Source organism: Rousettus aegyptiacus, unplaced genomic scaffold (assembly GCF_014176215.1).
Source record: "Rousettus aegyptiacus isolate mRouAeg1 unplaced genomic scaffold, mRouAeg1.p scaffold_m13_p_14, whole genome shotgun sequence".
NCBI lineage: Eukaryota > Metazoa > Chordata > Mammalia > Chiroptera > Pteropodidae > Rousettus > Rousettus aegyptiacus.
Window position 1 is genome coordinate 16227888 of NW_023416289.1, and position 16649 is coordinate 16244536.

Below are 16649 nucleotides of genomic sequence, written 5' to 3' on the forward strand. Positions count from 1 at the left end.
TTTTGTTCTAGTTCAAAATATCCTATTAAAAATATCATTTCAGGAGTTATATTTTACCTACTAGTTTCTGGAAAGATATATAAAAGATGTTTGGTAATGCAGTTGTAAAGATGAGTCTCATGATCATTGGTGGGAAAAATGATATAAGGTCCCTCACCAGGAGGATCCAATCAAGAACTCTTTGAATCAAGTCCTTTTGGTTACAAGGTGAAGGCCACAAAATTTTAAGGACTTTTACTTTGTTCCTGGCTTCTAATCGAAAGATAGTGTTTACAGTGAGTATGAAGAATTCTCATTATCTGATCTGCCATCTCAGCCCTTGAGGAAGTTTGTTCCACTAGTAACCTTTCACTGGTTTGTTTCATCAGCACACTTTCTAGTGGCTGATCATGGTGACCAAAGCTAACCAAGAAGGCATCGAGTCTTTGCAAAAGATTTAAATATACCTAGCCAAATACCCATTGGATATATGCACTTACATCCTCAACCAGTGACCAGTCAAAAGCAACTGACAAATATTCCCATCTTGGGACGTCTCCAAATATCCAGAGGTGCTTTTTTTTTTTTATGTTGAACTAAAATATGTCTCCATAAGCAGGAAATTGTTTAGTGCCCAGAAGTCACAAATAAAAGCTGTTCTTCCTCTTCCACATGGCACCAGCTGTCCAAACTGGTCTTATCCCTTCCGGCCTAAATTGTCTCAGTTCTTTCATCTGTTCCTCAGATGATATGATGTGGAATTCCCTCAACAATCTGACCATTTCTTTCTGATATCCCCACATGTCTTTTAAATGTAGCACTCAAAAGTGCTTTCTTCCCCACCTAAAATGAAAACAAAATCATGTCACTCGCCAGCTTAAAAATCTTAAGTGTTTTTATATAACTATCAGGATAAAAGCCTAGCTCTTATCTCTATCGCGGAAATGCCCAGGATGAGATCGCAGCCAATTTTTCTGACTCATTCATGTCATGCCCTGCTACTGCGCCCCACAGACAAACTTTGTTTCTTTTTCTTTTTTTTTCCCTCCAGTCCTCTGCACAGGCTGCACTCTTTCATTTTCATGTGAAAGGCCTATAAGCTCAGCTCAAGATTTCCTCCTCGAACAAGCCTCAAGTGAGGGTGAGTTAGGTGTGGTTCCAGTGCATTCCAGCAGCACTGCGCCTATCCCAGTAGAGCGTTCATCCTCCAATTGTGCATTTGGAAGGTTCACTTTCTCTCTCCATCCCAAACATGCACAGCTGGACCATAGCATCTTTCAGGAAAGGCACTGTTGCTTCATCTCATGTTTCTCTCTTCCTGCATCATTCCTCATACAGGAGAAGCTTAAGTTCAATGAACAACTTGAATTAACACAACCAAAGCAATTGAAGGAATGATAGGGGCACATATATAGTGCAGACTTTGATGGACTAAAGAGTGTGTAAACACTTAGATCTTGACATGATTCTGTTAATTGACAATCACAATCTATGAGTCCAACTCGTCTACCAGGTTGGACATAGGGGACTCTCTTGCAAGAAAAGTTCTCACGACACCAAAAAAATGTCACTCTTATTAGCCATTTCTGCTCAGGGAGATGATATGGTATGGCCTAATGACTAGAGAGTTAAACTAATCCCTATCTCTGAGCTCACATACATTCCTGGTCTTTACTTCCATGAAAAGGTGTAAAAATTCATGCCTAAAACTGGAAGTAGTAAAGTTATATTAAGGATAATCAAGTTAAATTTTGCTGTTTTATTTTTATTTTTACCAGTCAATGTCAGGGTGCTCTTAATAATCAAGATTTCAAACAGTTCAGAATATACTTTTTGAATACTTAGCCAACTAGATTGGGGAAAAAAAAAAAAAAGACAGGGTCAGGAGGGAAATCATCATCTTTTAAATAGAATTGAGGTGGCTTCCTGTGACACATAACTATTGGAATATGAACAATCAAGTCAGGGGGAAGAGTGTTTATATCAACTTTAAGAAACGGAGAAGACTAGAATTTTCTTTATTCTGATCCAGGAGGACAACAGAAATAAGCACAAAGGTAAAAAGATGTAATTTCTGGACAGAGCATTTTCTAGTCTCTCCCTAAATAATAACTCTTCTTGGAATTCAAAGCCCTTCATAACCTGGTTCATTTTTAACTCCCAATTAACTGGCATTGAATACTTTAAAAATATAAGGATATCTATAAATTCTAACTTAATTGGTCTCTAATGGGGCTTGAGCATAAATATCTTTTAAGGATCCTAGAGAATTCTAATACTTTTCTAGTATTAAGAAGTTATGACTCTGGTCTCAGCCCAAATCTGCCTTTTGCTAATAACATAAATAGCAGCATTTTAAAAGTAAAATTTATGGGCACATGATCTTTGCTTTTATTAAACTATTTGCTTGAATGTGATTGATACTATGTCTTTTGACTGGTACTAGCTCCGCTCTTTATTTCTGCTTAAAGTCACCAGGTAGCATCAGGGAATAATAATGAATAATAATAATTAGAATAGCCAATATTTATTGAGGTACTTTTCTAAGCACTTTATAAATAATAATCTGTTTAGTCCTTGAAACAAACTTACAACTTAAGTGCTATTATTATTTCCTTTACACATGTTAAAGATTAGGAAACAAAAGCTTGAAAGCACAGAAAGTTGAGTAATTTGCATAAGATCACAGAGTTAATTTTTAAAAAAAAGATTATAATCTGTGGAAACCAGAGATTCACACTGAAATTTGTTTAGAATGATTTTATAAGCATTCAATACAGCAGGAAATATAAAGGAGGGTTTAAGAATATGGGCTCTGGTGCTAACACGCCTGATTCAAGCTGACTCTACTGCTTATTGGCTGTGTGACCTTATATAAAATATCTCTACTCTTTGATCATCAGTGTCCCTTTGTTTAAATGGGGATTGTTATCGGTTCAACTCCTTAGTAACCATACAAAGGCCCAGAATAGCTAAATAATTGAGCAATAGGAACTCACAGAGTTAAGTGGCAGAAGTAATACCTAGATATCTTGACTTATAGATTCATTTCTATTTTAACAGGATCACTTTTACCCAGGAGCCAGATTGAAAAGACCTTAAATACTTAGGTAAGGAACTGACATTCTCTAATCCTGAGCTGTGATCTAGTGCACAGAACACAGCAGCTCTGTAGGGGCTCAACCCAGGTGTTTAATATAGTAAATGAGTTAACTAAAAACTCAGTGGGGATCCTTATGTGTTAGCACATTTTTTCCTGAGAGTACATGAAGTCTGACAGTGACCCATCCATCTTCAGATCCCAACATGAGGATCTGCAGGTTAGGAGGTTAGACAGATGTTTCTCCTGCTCCATGCTGTCTGCTACTACATGAGGAGATGAGACATTCTTGTCTCTGTGCTTTCTACCTGACTTGCTTTCTGGACTGTCAGCCACTGGTCTTCACTATGTCCTGGAAAGTAATGAGGCACATGGAGCACAGGAAGGCTTTTAAAAGGGGTGCATAAGGTTTTTCTGTAACCCATATAGAGCTCCATTCACCTGCAGTGCAGCATCATCTTTGAAACTGCAGTTGGTGGGCAAATAGTAATTTAATATACAGGCAAAACTCAATGATCTTATTTTATTAAGCATGCAATGTTTCCCATTGGTCTGATGGAGATAATTTCACATTCAATACTTCACTGTGCTCGTGGAACTTGTTCTTATTGAAAATAAACTGAAATACTATTTCTGCGTATTGCTCTTTATTGAAGTGACCTGCCATTGATTTTCTAACTATATTTTTTATATATGCAATTCAAGATCTGAAAATTAAAATATTTACCTTATAAAAAATTCACATATCTATTGGTAGCTAATACAATTGGCTCTTAAACATATTACCAGTACTGTTACATATGTTACTTCAACTGTCACAACCATTCCATGAGATAGCATCATCGTCTCCATTTTCACATAGATTAACTAAGCGGGAAAGGCAGACAAATTGCTTTACGTCGCACAGCTAAAAAATTCTGTTAACCATTAGACTTACATTGGTTTTTACATAATTGCCTTGCTGTCGATATGAAATACAAACTATTTCTTTATCATCTGTTTCCTGGATAGACATTGTCGATAGAATTGGTACGGTTTTCTGAGGCTATATGAGATGTTAAATATTCTGGTGATGCTCAGAAGTGATTTGCATAAGCATTTAAGTGGGAAGGACCTTCTCAGAATTGACCACTGAGGAAGTGATGAGGCCAGAATTCCTGCACCCCTGATTAGGAGACCTCTGTTTAGGTCTTACTGGAAATACATTATTGCCAATAGAGCCTGGCTTAAATCCAGTCTTCTTTCTATATTAAATAGAGGCAATGATTCCTGTCCTTCCATATCCCCAGGGGTGTGATGAAGACTAGCTGAAATATTTACTGATTCTTCAATATATGGTCTGTGGAGTTCTGGAATTTCAGAAAAGGGTTGAGGGTGATCAGTGGCCTGCCCACAATTGTCCTACTTCAATTGTGTAAGAGTTTCTCTCTTACTTCTTTTACATTTTGGTATTTGAAGGCTTAAAAAAAGGCATTTTATAAAAAGAATAAATACTTTAAAACAATTGAGATGATGCATGTAAAAACGTACTTTATATTGTACGGTGAGGGATTTTTATTACTTCCCAACTATTATCATAAAAAACAGGATTTGCATTCACAGGAAAACAGGACCATGATAGAAAAACACTTGTTTCGAGAATAGAAAGGCTAGTCCTTGACTTTTATATTAGTCAGGATTCGCTATAGAAATAGAACCAATAGGATTGAGATATCTATATCTATCTTTATCAACATCTATATTTATCTATTTATTTATTATAAAGGTTTGGGTCACATGGTAATGGAAGCTGAGATATCTCAAAGTCTGCAGTCAGCTCACTGCAGATCCCAAGAGCAGTTTCAGTTCAAGTCAGAAGGCAAGGAAGAACCAGTGTCCCAGCTCCCAGCAGTCAAGCAGGAAGAATTTGTTTTTAAGAGTAGAATGGTCAGGCTTTTTGTTCTATTCAGGTCCTCTACTGTCTTTATAAGACACATCCATATAAGGGAATGCAACCTACTACTCAGTCTATAAAATGTTATATTCACCCAGAAATATCCTCAAAGACACACCCAGAATAATGTTTGGCACTTGTGTCTCAGTCAAGCTGACCAATAAAATTAAGCACCATAACTTCCTATTTTGCCATGTACTAAGAGTGACTAGATAAATTACTTAAACTGTTTAATTATTCGGAAAAAGAGAAACCATTCCACATAAAGTTGTTTTAGGGATTAATCATGTCATTGTCTATGAAATATCTTTTATAATATGAGTTGTATTTGTTTTTATTCTGTATCCATATAAATGCTCCCTCATCTATAAAACGGGAACCACCTTTGCCATATCTATATATCATAAGAAATAATAAATATAAATTAATTAAGAATGACCCAGGAAGACTTATAGTCAGGATATATCTATAAAGCGATTCCTGCACTTGTATTTACCTGCTTTGGGGACCACGAGAATGATTGAAATATTCTATTTCACACACACACATATGAGCATGCGACATTCACTGATGGCAACAGACGTTATAGTTCAGGCTTTCCATGAAGTCATGCTTTCATATCTATCTAACATTTTGTCAGATTTAAATATTGTTTTCAAACAAAAGTATATGAATAACTTCTATCTATACTGTCAATTTGTTGCATAATATTGTTGCATCCATGCCATTTCTGTCCATATGTGCATAGGGTTTAGGAAACAGTATCAGTTATCTGTTGCTGTTTAACAAACTACTATATGTTTTGTATCTTCAAATAACACACATTTATTGTCTCACAGTTACTGTGGGTTAGGGTTCTGAGCATGAATTAGCTGGTTCCTCTGTATGGCTGCAGTCAAGATATAGTCAAGACTTGGGTTCTGAACTGAAAGCTTAACTTGGGATTGATGCATTTCCATGCTCACTTAGGTTTTTATCAGCACTGATCTTCTCATGAATGGAGGACTAAGGAGGTCGGGCGCTTGCTGGTTCTGTCTAATGCATCACTCTCAGATCCTAGAATCTTCCCACAGTTGCCTGTTGCCTGGTTCTCTCTAGAGGCAATTTAAAATATGGCAGCTTACTTCTTCAACATCATCAGGAAAGTGAGAGAGTCTAGGGTAGGTCTGCACAAAAGATCGATTTTTACATTACACATTCAATGTAATGTAATCATGAAGTGACATCCCATAACCTTTGCCGTATATTGCAATAAAATTAAGGAAGTGACATTCCATCACCTTTGCCATATTATATAGGTTAAGAATGAGTCACAGATCCCGCTCACATTCAAAGGGAAGAGGGTACAAAATCCATTCTGGTGTGAATACCAAAAGATTAGTATAATTTGGAGTCATTTTAAGGTCTGTCCATTAAGAGAAATAAAGCAGAAATGTAAGCAGCTATTTAAAAAATGTGGGATGGGCATTGTTTCTTAATTCACTATTTGTTAAGAGATGTCATTTTCTGAAAGTAAGTTATCAATATGATCAAGCTACTTATTTCTTCATGTAGACAGTTGAAGATTCAATTTTCCATGGTGACAAAAAAATAATGTCAATTATCAATTCAAAACATAAATATATATTTTATACACACACACGTACTTGGTTTTGGCAAATTTTAAAACATTCAGTAAACAATATGGCAAATTGTTAAACACTCAATTTTTCCAATGCCTTAGTGCAAGTGTCCCAAACCCCCAGGCCACGGACCAGTACTGCTCTATAGCCTGTTAGGATCCGAGTGGCAGAGAAGAAGGCGAGCAGCGGGTGGGCTAGCAGGAGAAGCTTCATCTGTATTTGCAGTCACTCTCCAGTGCTAGCATCACAGCCTTAGCTCCATCTCAGATCATCAGGCATTAGACTCTCATAGGAGCACCGGTGCCTGATGCCGAAAAGTTTGGGGACCGTTGCCTTAGTGCACTTGGGCACAGATCCTGTAATTCTCTATACCACATGGATTCCAACCACTACATATTTATTTCAAGGAAAATTCAACCTCCCAATTAGAAAAGAAAGCACTCATTCCTTCTTTAAAAGAACCCCGTACTACTTTATAAAAGGTTTAGTGTTTGTAGGTACAACTGAAAAATATGTCCATCCTAAAATACTATTATTTTTGAGGGATGATGTTTACCTAATTATAGCAACGATAATTTGTCTTTGGGGGTGGGAGAATATGTGTAAATTTTTACTTCTTTCTTTGTATTTTTCTGGGTGGTTTTAATTTTCTGTAATAAACTTTTTATTGAAAATCACAAGAAAACAATTATCTTCAAATAATTACATTGTGAGACACAAGGTAGTTAAAGAAAGAAAAAAAAAACATGTCCATAAGTGACACACTTGTGAAAAAAATATTTAGTACTGCTGACCAGTTTGCATGATGACTCTAAGGAAGGCAATATTCATAAGAATTTATAATTATGCTGATGGGCCCGCATCCAGCACAATTTTTGAGGTAACCATGTTGCTACATCAGTAATGTTCCCAGGTCACTGTGGCTGAGTCATAAATAACATTTGACATAATACAAATTGTGAGAACTAGAAGAAATCCTCAAGTACAAATCACAGCCTAAAACAAAAGTAATAAAACAATTTGAAAATACTGGATACTTAAAAGTATATTTCTCAACCTCTTTCCCTAAAACACTCCTGTTCACAGTCAAACACCTGGAAATTCTAAAAAGAATGCAATCATGCAGTAACAGTCTCCCAGCACTGACATCTCCGTGACCTCATTTGCTCTCCCTTTCATTAAATTAAGTTGTTACGATTGCCTGAAATATAAGTGGGGCACGTTCAGAAACAGCAATGAAGGTTGTATACCCAATACTTAAAACCAATCAGTTACTAACGGGGAAGGATCACTTAGGGGAAAGTTGAACTGGACAGAAAATCAAGAAATATAACACAGAGCAATTACCAGGTGTTCGGTGTCACCTACATACAAATGTGATAAAATCACACTTGGAGGAGCCAGATATTCTGTGTTGACATTGGATTCAGATTATGAAGGTATTAGGAACAATGTTTGTTCCCTCATAGTGCACTTCTGCACTTACCAAGGTTGCACATCATACACACAAACACACACACACACACACACACACACACACACACACGCCGCACGCGGACACACATGCACGCACATATATGACAAGTCTGAGGCATCCCCACTGGAGACACATAGATGATATAAGAATACCACTTCTAAATTTCTATTTGGTCCACTTTATTAGCCATAGGGAAGCATTAAACAATGATATCATCTTCACTTGGAATAAGTGGGGAATTATTTGGTAATTTTATGTATTTCTCTATACAATTTATAATACAATACATATGTACTACAAATAGCTGATACATCCTACTTTAAGGTCTAGATTTTTTTTTTTAATCAATCATTTTAGCTACAAACTGCTTTGAACCATTTATATTCCCTCTGCCTTAGTACACATAGAATTGTAAATGTAAGTTAAAACTACCTTGAATGCTGTGACATTTTTCATAGCTATCAATTGCTGTCGAGTGGCCGATTACTCGGTCTGTAAATAAATGACCCCTAAATACATTACTGATTTGCAGAATTTATTTTTTGTTATTTCCTTATTGTTAGCTGGACAACTTTTACTTCTTTCTCATTAATGTCATAGTGTCTTTGGTCTAGCTTCTAATTTAATATTTCTAATAATCCTTTGGTAGGAAAACTAGGCCATTGACTTTGGATATAGGAAAGAAAAGAAAAGAAAAGAAAGTCTGGAAACTGCATGTAGTATGAGAACTTAATAAACTTGAATCTGTCTATGTCTTAGCACCGGTATTAAATACCCAGGTTTTTCTCATCTTTATAATTTTCAGATAAGTGAGTACTGACTCTATGAAAAGTTGTTATGCATATCATTTTAAAGTATAGAACAGCTTTATGAGACATCAAGCACTATACTATACAATTCACACACTTGAAATGTCCAATTCAATGATTTTTAGTATAATCAGAGTTTTGTCATCATTTATCCACTATCACACGCACCATCATCATAATCGATTTTAAGACATTTTATAGCCTCAGAAAGAACTCCCATCCCCATTATTGATCACTCTCCACTTACATCCAATTCCCAAGCCCTAGGCAACCACTAATTTATGTTCTGTTTCTATATATTTGTGTAATCTAGACATTTTATATAAATGGAGTAATTACATATGTGGACCTTTCTATGTGTCTTCTTTCACTTAGCATAATATTTCCAAGGTTTGTCTGAATCGGCACTTTCTTTCTTTTTATTACTAAATATTATTGTATTGCATGGCTACACTGCATTTTGTTTATCCATTCACTGGTTAAAGGGCAGCCTATACTATATACAATGTGGCTTAATAGACCAGAGGCAGGACCCTAGTTTTAGTTCTTTTGGAAATATAGTCTGAGAAACAGCCAAGACAACCTCTGCTGGTAGCTAGATTTGTGTCATAAAATCTGGGGATGTTGAATAGTCATTTTCTGTTATGTGGACTGGATAAAAAGAAAAGGTGATTCTGTTGTAAAATAGGAATGACGCAGGTTTTCACAAGGGGCAGAGGAAACACACAGGGAGAGATTGCAGCTGTCCTTCTGGTTTGTAATTCCACCTCCTGGAAGTTCTTAGATCTCCATTTTTTTTTTTGCTTAAGTCAGTGTGGTAGGCAGAAAAATGACTCCCAATGTTTTCCATGCTCCAATCTTCGTAATCTTTGAATATGTTACCTTACAAAAGGGATGTTGTAGATGCCATTAAAGGTATAGATCTTGAGTGTGGAGATTATGAGGAGATTATCCTGATTTGTCTGGGTTGGTCAAATATAATTGCAAGACTCATTAAAAATAGCTTTTAGAACCTTTAAAGAACATTTGGTTAAAGAGAGTTGCAATTACAAATGAAGGAGCAGAGACGTGAAATGTTAGGACTCCACCTGCCAATGCAGGCTGTGAAGAGAGAAGGGGGCCATGAGCCAAGAAATGTGGGCAGCCTCTGGAACCTGTAAAAGGTAAGTAACAGGTTCTCCTAAAGCCTCTGAAAATAAACACATCCCTGGTGACACCCTGATTTTAGGTAAGCGACATCTGTGTCAGATTCTTACATCCAAAACTGTAAGAGAATACATTTAGATTGTTTAAACCCCGATGATAGTTTTCATTTGTTACAGCAGCAATAGAAAACCAATACAGTCAGCTTCTATTTATTTCTGCTATGTGGAAAAAAATCAACAGAAAGATATTTAATTTAGGATTCAGTAGCCAAAGCATCCACTCTGCAACTTCACTGAAAGATGATCTCCTCGTCTGGGATATAGTTCTTGCAATAAGGAGAATACTTGCTTTGGAGGGCAATCCATATCATCATTGGGCAGTGATGATGGTGTAGCAGGCAGATTTTCTAAAATGAGTTACCAGAGATGTCCCACTTTAACCTCAGAACTTGAAAACATGGTGAGCTATCACTTCCATGATTGTGTTAAGTTATATGGCACAACAGACTTGACTTAGAGAAAGTAATTGGGTGGGCCTGATCTGATTGATAAAAGCAGAGAGTTTTATCTGATTGGTGGCAGAAGGAGAAACCAGAGAGGTTCAAAGGTTGAGACAGACATGACACACTATTCTTGGTTTGAAGGTAGAAGAGGCCATGACAAAAGGAATGTGGGTTGACTTTAGTAGCAGTGAGAAGCCCCCGACTTGAGATCCAGTAAGAAAATGTTAATTTTCACCCATAGTCACAACAAATTAGTCTTTCCTCAAGCCTATGAGCCCAGCTTCCCAGACCTCTTGACTACAGCCATGTGAGACATGAATCAGACAACTCAGCTGAGACTCCCTGGACTTCTGATCTAAGAAATGTCAGATAATATTTGTGTGTTGCTTAATTCTACTAAATGTGTGGTAATCTTTGGTGTAGACAGAGAAAACTAATACAAATAGAAAGTTCTTCCTTAAAAACTAATTTATCGGCCCCCCACTTCCTGGTTTTGATTCTGGCTGCCCTACTTATTAACTGTAGACGTCATTAAGACTATTCATAAATGTTCGGTTCCTTCTCCAGAACACCTGGTATGACAACACTTCCCACACACTCTGATATTAGGTGTGATTTGTGGCTTATCCTGGACACTTCAATGTGAGCAGAAGTGATCTGTATCAACAGTGCCCCTTGTTGTGCGGACCACAGAAGCGCATGTGGACGTTGTGTCTCCATCAGTGTGGGTCCCTGTGTGACTGTGATAAGTAGACTTTCTCCACTTCCCTCCACTGATTCACAGAGATCACATAACATGAGCAAGAAACATGGCTTTTAATATTAATCTATTCAGATTTTGAGGGTTGCTGTTACTCATTAAAATCAAGCCTTTCCTTGATGAAACAACACATGACCTTCAAAAGTCCCTTGTTATCATTTACTCCTTTGCTTCCTCTCCTTTTCCTCTCACTCCTCTTCCTTCTTCTTCAATATCATCATCATTGTCATTAATTTTATATAAAGAATAATAATACCAACAGAAGCTACCTTTTTTGAGCAGTGACCATGTACTCAGTAAAGGACCCTTAAAATATGCTATATAGATCTAGTATAGCAGTAAATACCATGGATTCTAAAGCCAGTTTGCCTCAGCAAAAAATTTTAATATTTTGATTAGAAGCACTTTCTTCTCTGTCTCAGGTTTTCTGTTGGTCAAATAGAGATAATGGCACTTGTTTCAAATGGCTATGTGAGGACAAAAAATATTAACACATGAAATTCTTAGAACACTGCCTGACACATAATCCTATTTAAAAGTAACAATTAATAGGGTTTAATACAATTTTCACGACCCTATATCTATTTTGCAGGCACAGAACCTAAAACTCAAAAAGTTTAATCTTTGCCCAAATTTACACTAGTCATTCTGATTTCAAAGTCCATGCTCATAACCACTTTCTCATTGGTTCTACATACCTCTACTTTCAAGAATCAACCAATTCCTTCCTTCTCTAGATAACTCTCATATTTCCACGAAGTCTTATCTTTATGTTGTAATGAAATACTGAGTTTCTTCACTAATATATTATCTGGCATATCTTTAGAATAATTACCTCCTTAGTTTGTCAACTCTTAATACAATCTGTTGTCCACAAGTGTAATTATTAAGTATATCTAGATGGACTCTGGACTATGTATTTTATTAAAAACATTGGAGAGTTTTAAACTACCACTTTATTACTTTATCTCAAGAAGTTAGAGAATATACACAGGCTAGTGAGAATAATTTAAAAGAGATGATGAAGACATTGGGAACCCCGAAATGCAACCTGAGCTGTCATTCACTGGCTGTGTAACTATGGACAAGCCAATTTACTTCTCTGGGCCTCGGTTTCCTCATTAATCAAAACAAGGGATTCAATTAGTGAAGTGTGTTTTAAATCCTCTGAGACAGTAAGTCATATGCTTACTGAAAGCCTCACTCTAGCTCATGTGTGTAGGTGGCTCGTGAGAACCTAATTGGGGGAGATGCTCAGTTTTGTGCTGTGCCGGAATCAATTGCACCAGAAGGAACAGGGCATGTAAACAAGGGCCAACTGTGCTTATTTTCCTAACAAAATATCCCAAAGTGTGAGATTTCTGAGGTTTGAGCTCTGTCGGCAATCAATAAAACATGAATGGGTCTTTCCGGATGCATTTTTCTCATCCCCCTTCAGGGCGCCTGTAATGAGGAGATAATGAGCTATAGACTTAGTCAGGAGTGCCTGGGGGCTTCTAACATCCACTTTGTTAGAAGAACTTTTGCAGCTGAAAGGGAAACATTTTCAAGGGATATTCTGCCAGCTGTGTCACACCCTGAGCTTAATGTCAAGGTATTTTCTCAAGGATGGGAGGTACCTACGGGGGTCCCTGTAATGTGCACTACTCGGTTATTGTTGGAGAAAATAAGTTTTGTTGTTGCTTAATTGATTATTTATTTTTTAATCAGATTATGAGAAAATATTTACCAGAGAAACACAGGACGCAACTTTATAAAGTAAAGCTCCCAGCCCCCTAAGGCCACTATTTTATCTCAGGTATATCTCTGATATTATTTATTTTTCCTGCCTCTCTCCAGGGCCTTTGAGACACAGTTTTCCTTCTCTTTTCCTTAGTATTTCCAACAACCACTGTACCTTGGGCATTTCACATCCCTGGACTGTGACTGAAGAATGTCCCCAGTTCCCTGTCTATTCTAAGACAGACCTATAAGTCTAGGATGGTGAAATGATTCACCTCTTTTCTTAATACTAATCAGCTATGGCTGTCTCAGGGGGGGGGAAATGGGAAGAATGCCAAAGCGGCCACAAAATTCAGGTGGAAATGGGACTCTCTTTAGGAATGATTATTGTCCTGAGAGGAAGATCTGTTGTGTTCAATGATTTAATTTGGCTGTTATGAAAGAATTTTCCTAAGCATAGTAGATGAAGAGGAAGAGTGGCTGGTATGGGATATTAAAATAATATGTACGGGGAAGAAACAAATGTTAAAAATATGTTAAACAGCATATTTGTTATGGTTTCCTGCAGAGGCAGATGAACCCCTACTCAAATTTAGTTTGGAGGTCAAGATTGATGGCATCCGAAGGAAAGAGAGAACAGAAAGATTTATAATTTACATAATTGAGATCTCTGGGGAGAAGAGTAGGGTGAAACTTTCAAACAGGTCCAAATAGACCCAAGACAGCAAGGAAAGGAAACTAGTATTGCTTTTCACTATTAGGAGATGAGGCTAGAATGAGAGTTCTGGGGAGGTAGGGACTTTCATGGTTTGAATTTTACACAAACATCAAAAAATGGAGTAAGAATCCTCATTATGACATTCCTCCTTCATGGAACGCAATTTTAAATTGAGACAAAAACAATTGAATCTCGGAGATCAGAGGGTATGGGTTCAAATTTTGACTTAACTACTTACAAGCAGGCTTGTGACCTAATGAAAGATGCTTAACTGCTTCAAAGCTGACTTCATCCCTTTGTGAATGGGGGCAGCATTAGGATGTATCTGTAAGAAGGCAGGCACTTAGTGGAGATATCTCACATGAGCGTTCAGTACTGGAATATAGTAAGTGCAACACTATCATTGCATCATCATTGTACTTCCTATTACTGGCTTTGCCACAACCATTAGCCCCACTCCTATTTTACCTGATTTTTCTCCATAGAATAAAGCATTGAACAAAGTTCCAGATCTACCTCTCTTCTGTGAATTAGTCTTTAAACCTGCAGTTCAGGTTGTTCGAATGGGCTGGGTGTGCTTGTCCTCAGTGGCTATGTTGACCTCAATACTGTCCACTTTGGTGGACCCTGACTTACTGACATCCAGCTTCTTCTTATGGCATATTCATTCACAGAGAGTGGGGCAGCCTGCTATGCATACTTAACCAGAGGCAGTTCCTTGGTTGCCCACTAGATTTCACTATTTAGATATGAACAAAACTAACTCTGTTTTCTCACAGAATGACTCAAATTTCATGATATTTTAGCAGATGGAGGAACTTGGTTTTCCAACTGCACACCCTAGAAGAAATGTGACTGAACATAAGTACTTTCTTATGCAGATTGAACATTCATATCTTGATTCAGATTTATTTTTAATCATTTAACCTCACTCATTTTAATTGTATATAACAACTGTCCCTTTTCCCAAACGTGTTCTCAAAGTCACAAATTGAGCACTTCATTAAGGACGCTTTTTTCTACCTTGAGTTTCTTGATGTATTTTATCTATACCTCTCTTAAGACAAAAACCTATTCTATCTTGTGTTATGTTTGTTTGTCTATATTGCTGGTAACTCAAGCTTTCCAAATGCTTAGTATCATAATTGGTTATCTGTTAAACATGTAGCTTTTAGCTCTTCCCTTGGAGATTCTGATTCAGTGGGTTTTGGGTTAGGGTGTAGGAAATAATATTTTTACAGGCACTCAAGGATAATCATGAAACACTGGTTTATTTTTCCTATGGATTTTAAATTGCATGTGATTTGTGTCTTCACCACTAGAATAGCTAAGGAATTTTGTGAACAGTGCAAACTCCAATGTTGAGTTAGAGCATTCTTATATTCACTGGGATTTTCTGGAGTAAAATAATAATAAACACAAAGATAGTTATAGTTATGATTCATTGCATACTATATATTCCATTATTTAGGTACATTACTAAATCTTACAATAATGCACTAAATCAGAATGTAGATCTCCAGGCTACATATGGAAACTGAGGCTCAAGCTGTGGGTTATAAATGCCTTGGTATGCACAGTTAAAAAGTAGCCAAATCCATCTTTAAATCCAGGTCCGTCTGACAGCCAAATCCCTGTGATTTGTGAAGTGGATTGGACATATTTCTCTAGCCAGTGTCGCCTGCCCTAGTTAACATTCTCCTTGAACGACCTACAAGGTCCTTAACTTCTCACTGGCATAAATGTCTCTGATGCTCCCAGTTTAAAAATTGCAATACACACATAAATAATTCAAGCAAACAACTTGATATAGTAGAGTGCATTAGGGCTAAAATAACCCTCCCCTTTTTGACTAGTTTAGAAAACCATCATCATTTTCTAGAAATACTCTCTGGGCTTCATGTGGTGCATGGTACATTGAATTTGTTAGCATCTTGCCAGCTCTGCCATTCAAAAAAAAAATCACTCTGGAATTGCTGCAAAATCAGCGTAAATGCAGATTTAATTGGCTTTGCCTCACAAATAACCTTCTTCATGCCAGCTTTATTGCAGTGGTTGGATAAGAACCTATCTTTTTCATCAATATACTGGTTATTTCTGTTAACAGCATTCCTAGTCAACATCTAAGAGGTATTTACTGATAGGCTAAGGACTGGCTGGGTTGTCTTTAAACAGAATTGCTTCATCCACCAGAGGCTTATCTTGATGGATGAATGGATGAATGAATGGATAGACCAACCAGCTTTTAACTCCAACATCACCTTATAACAACTCCTTCTCTCCCCTTGATCATTCCTTCCAATTATATTGCCATTCTGAGGACTTCAAACATCTTAAGGTCTATCCAGCCTCTGGCCTTCACTCCTACTATTGCCTATTTCAGGATGTCCCTTCCCCTCATCTCTATGTGGCTGACTTCCCATACTTCATACCTCTCTAAATGTCACCTACTTAAAAAGATCATTCTTAGAATTCTATCTGGCATGGTCTACTCTCCATTCTTTTAAATATATGCTGTTTCATTTGTTTCATTTATAGCGGGGGTTGATATATTTTTTTTTTCTATAAAAAAGCCAGATAGTTAATAAAACAGGACAATGGCAGATTCAGCTGGCAAGTGCACTCTGCTGACACCCCATTTCATGGTCCTTGTTACAATTTATAGTTGGAACACTTATTTTATACTGGTTTATCAACAGTATGCTCATTAGAATAGAAGCTTCATGAGGACTGGAGTAACAGTTTACTTGTTCATTGCATGAATGTTGAACATGATAGAGGGTCAATAAATATTTATTGAAATAATAAATTAATTCAGAGTTTAGCATGGTTTAAATATTTGACCTTAACAATTCTCTATATCCTGCAAGGTAAGTTCTAA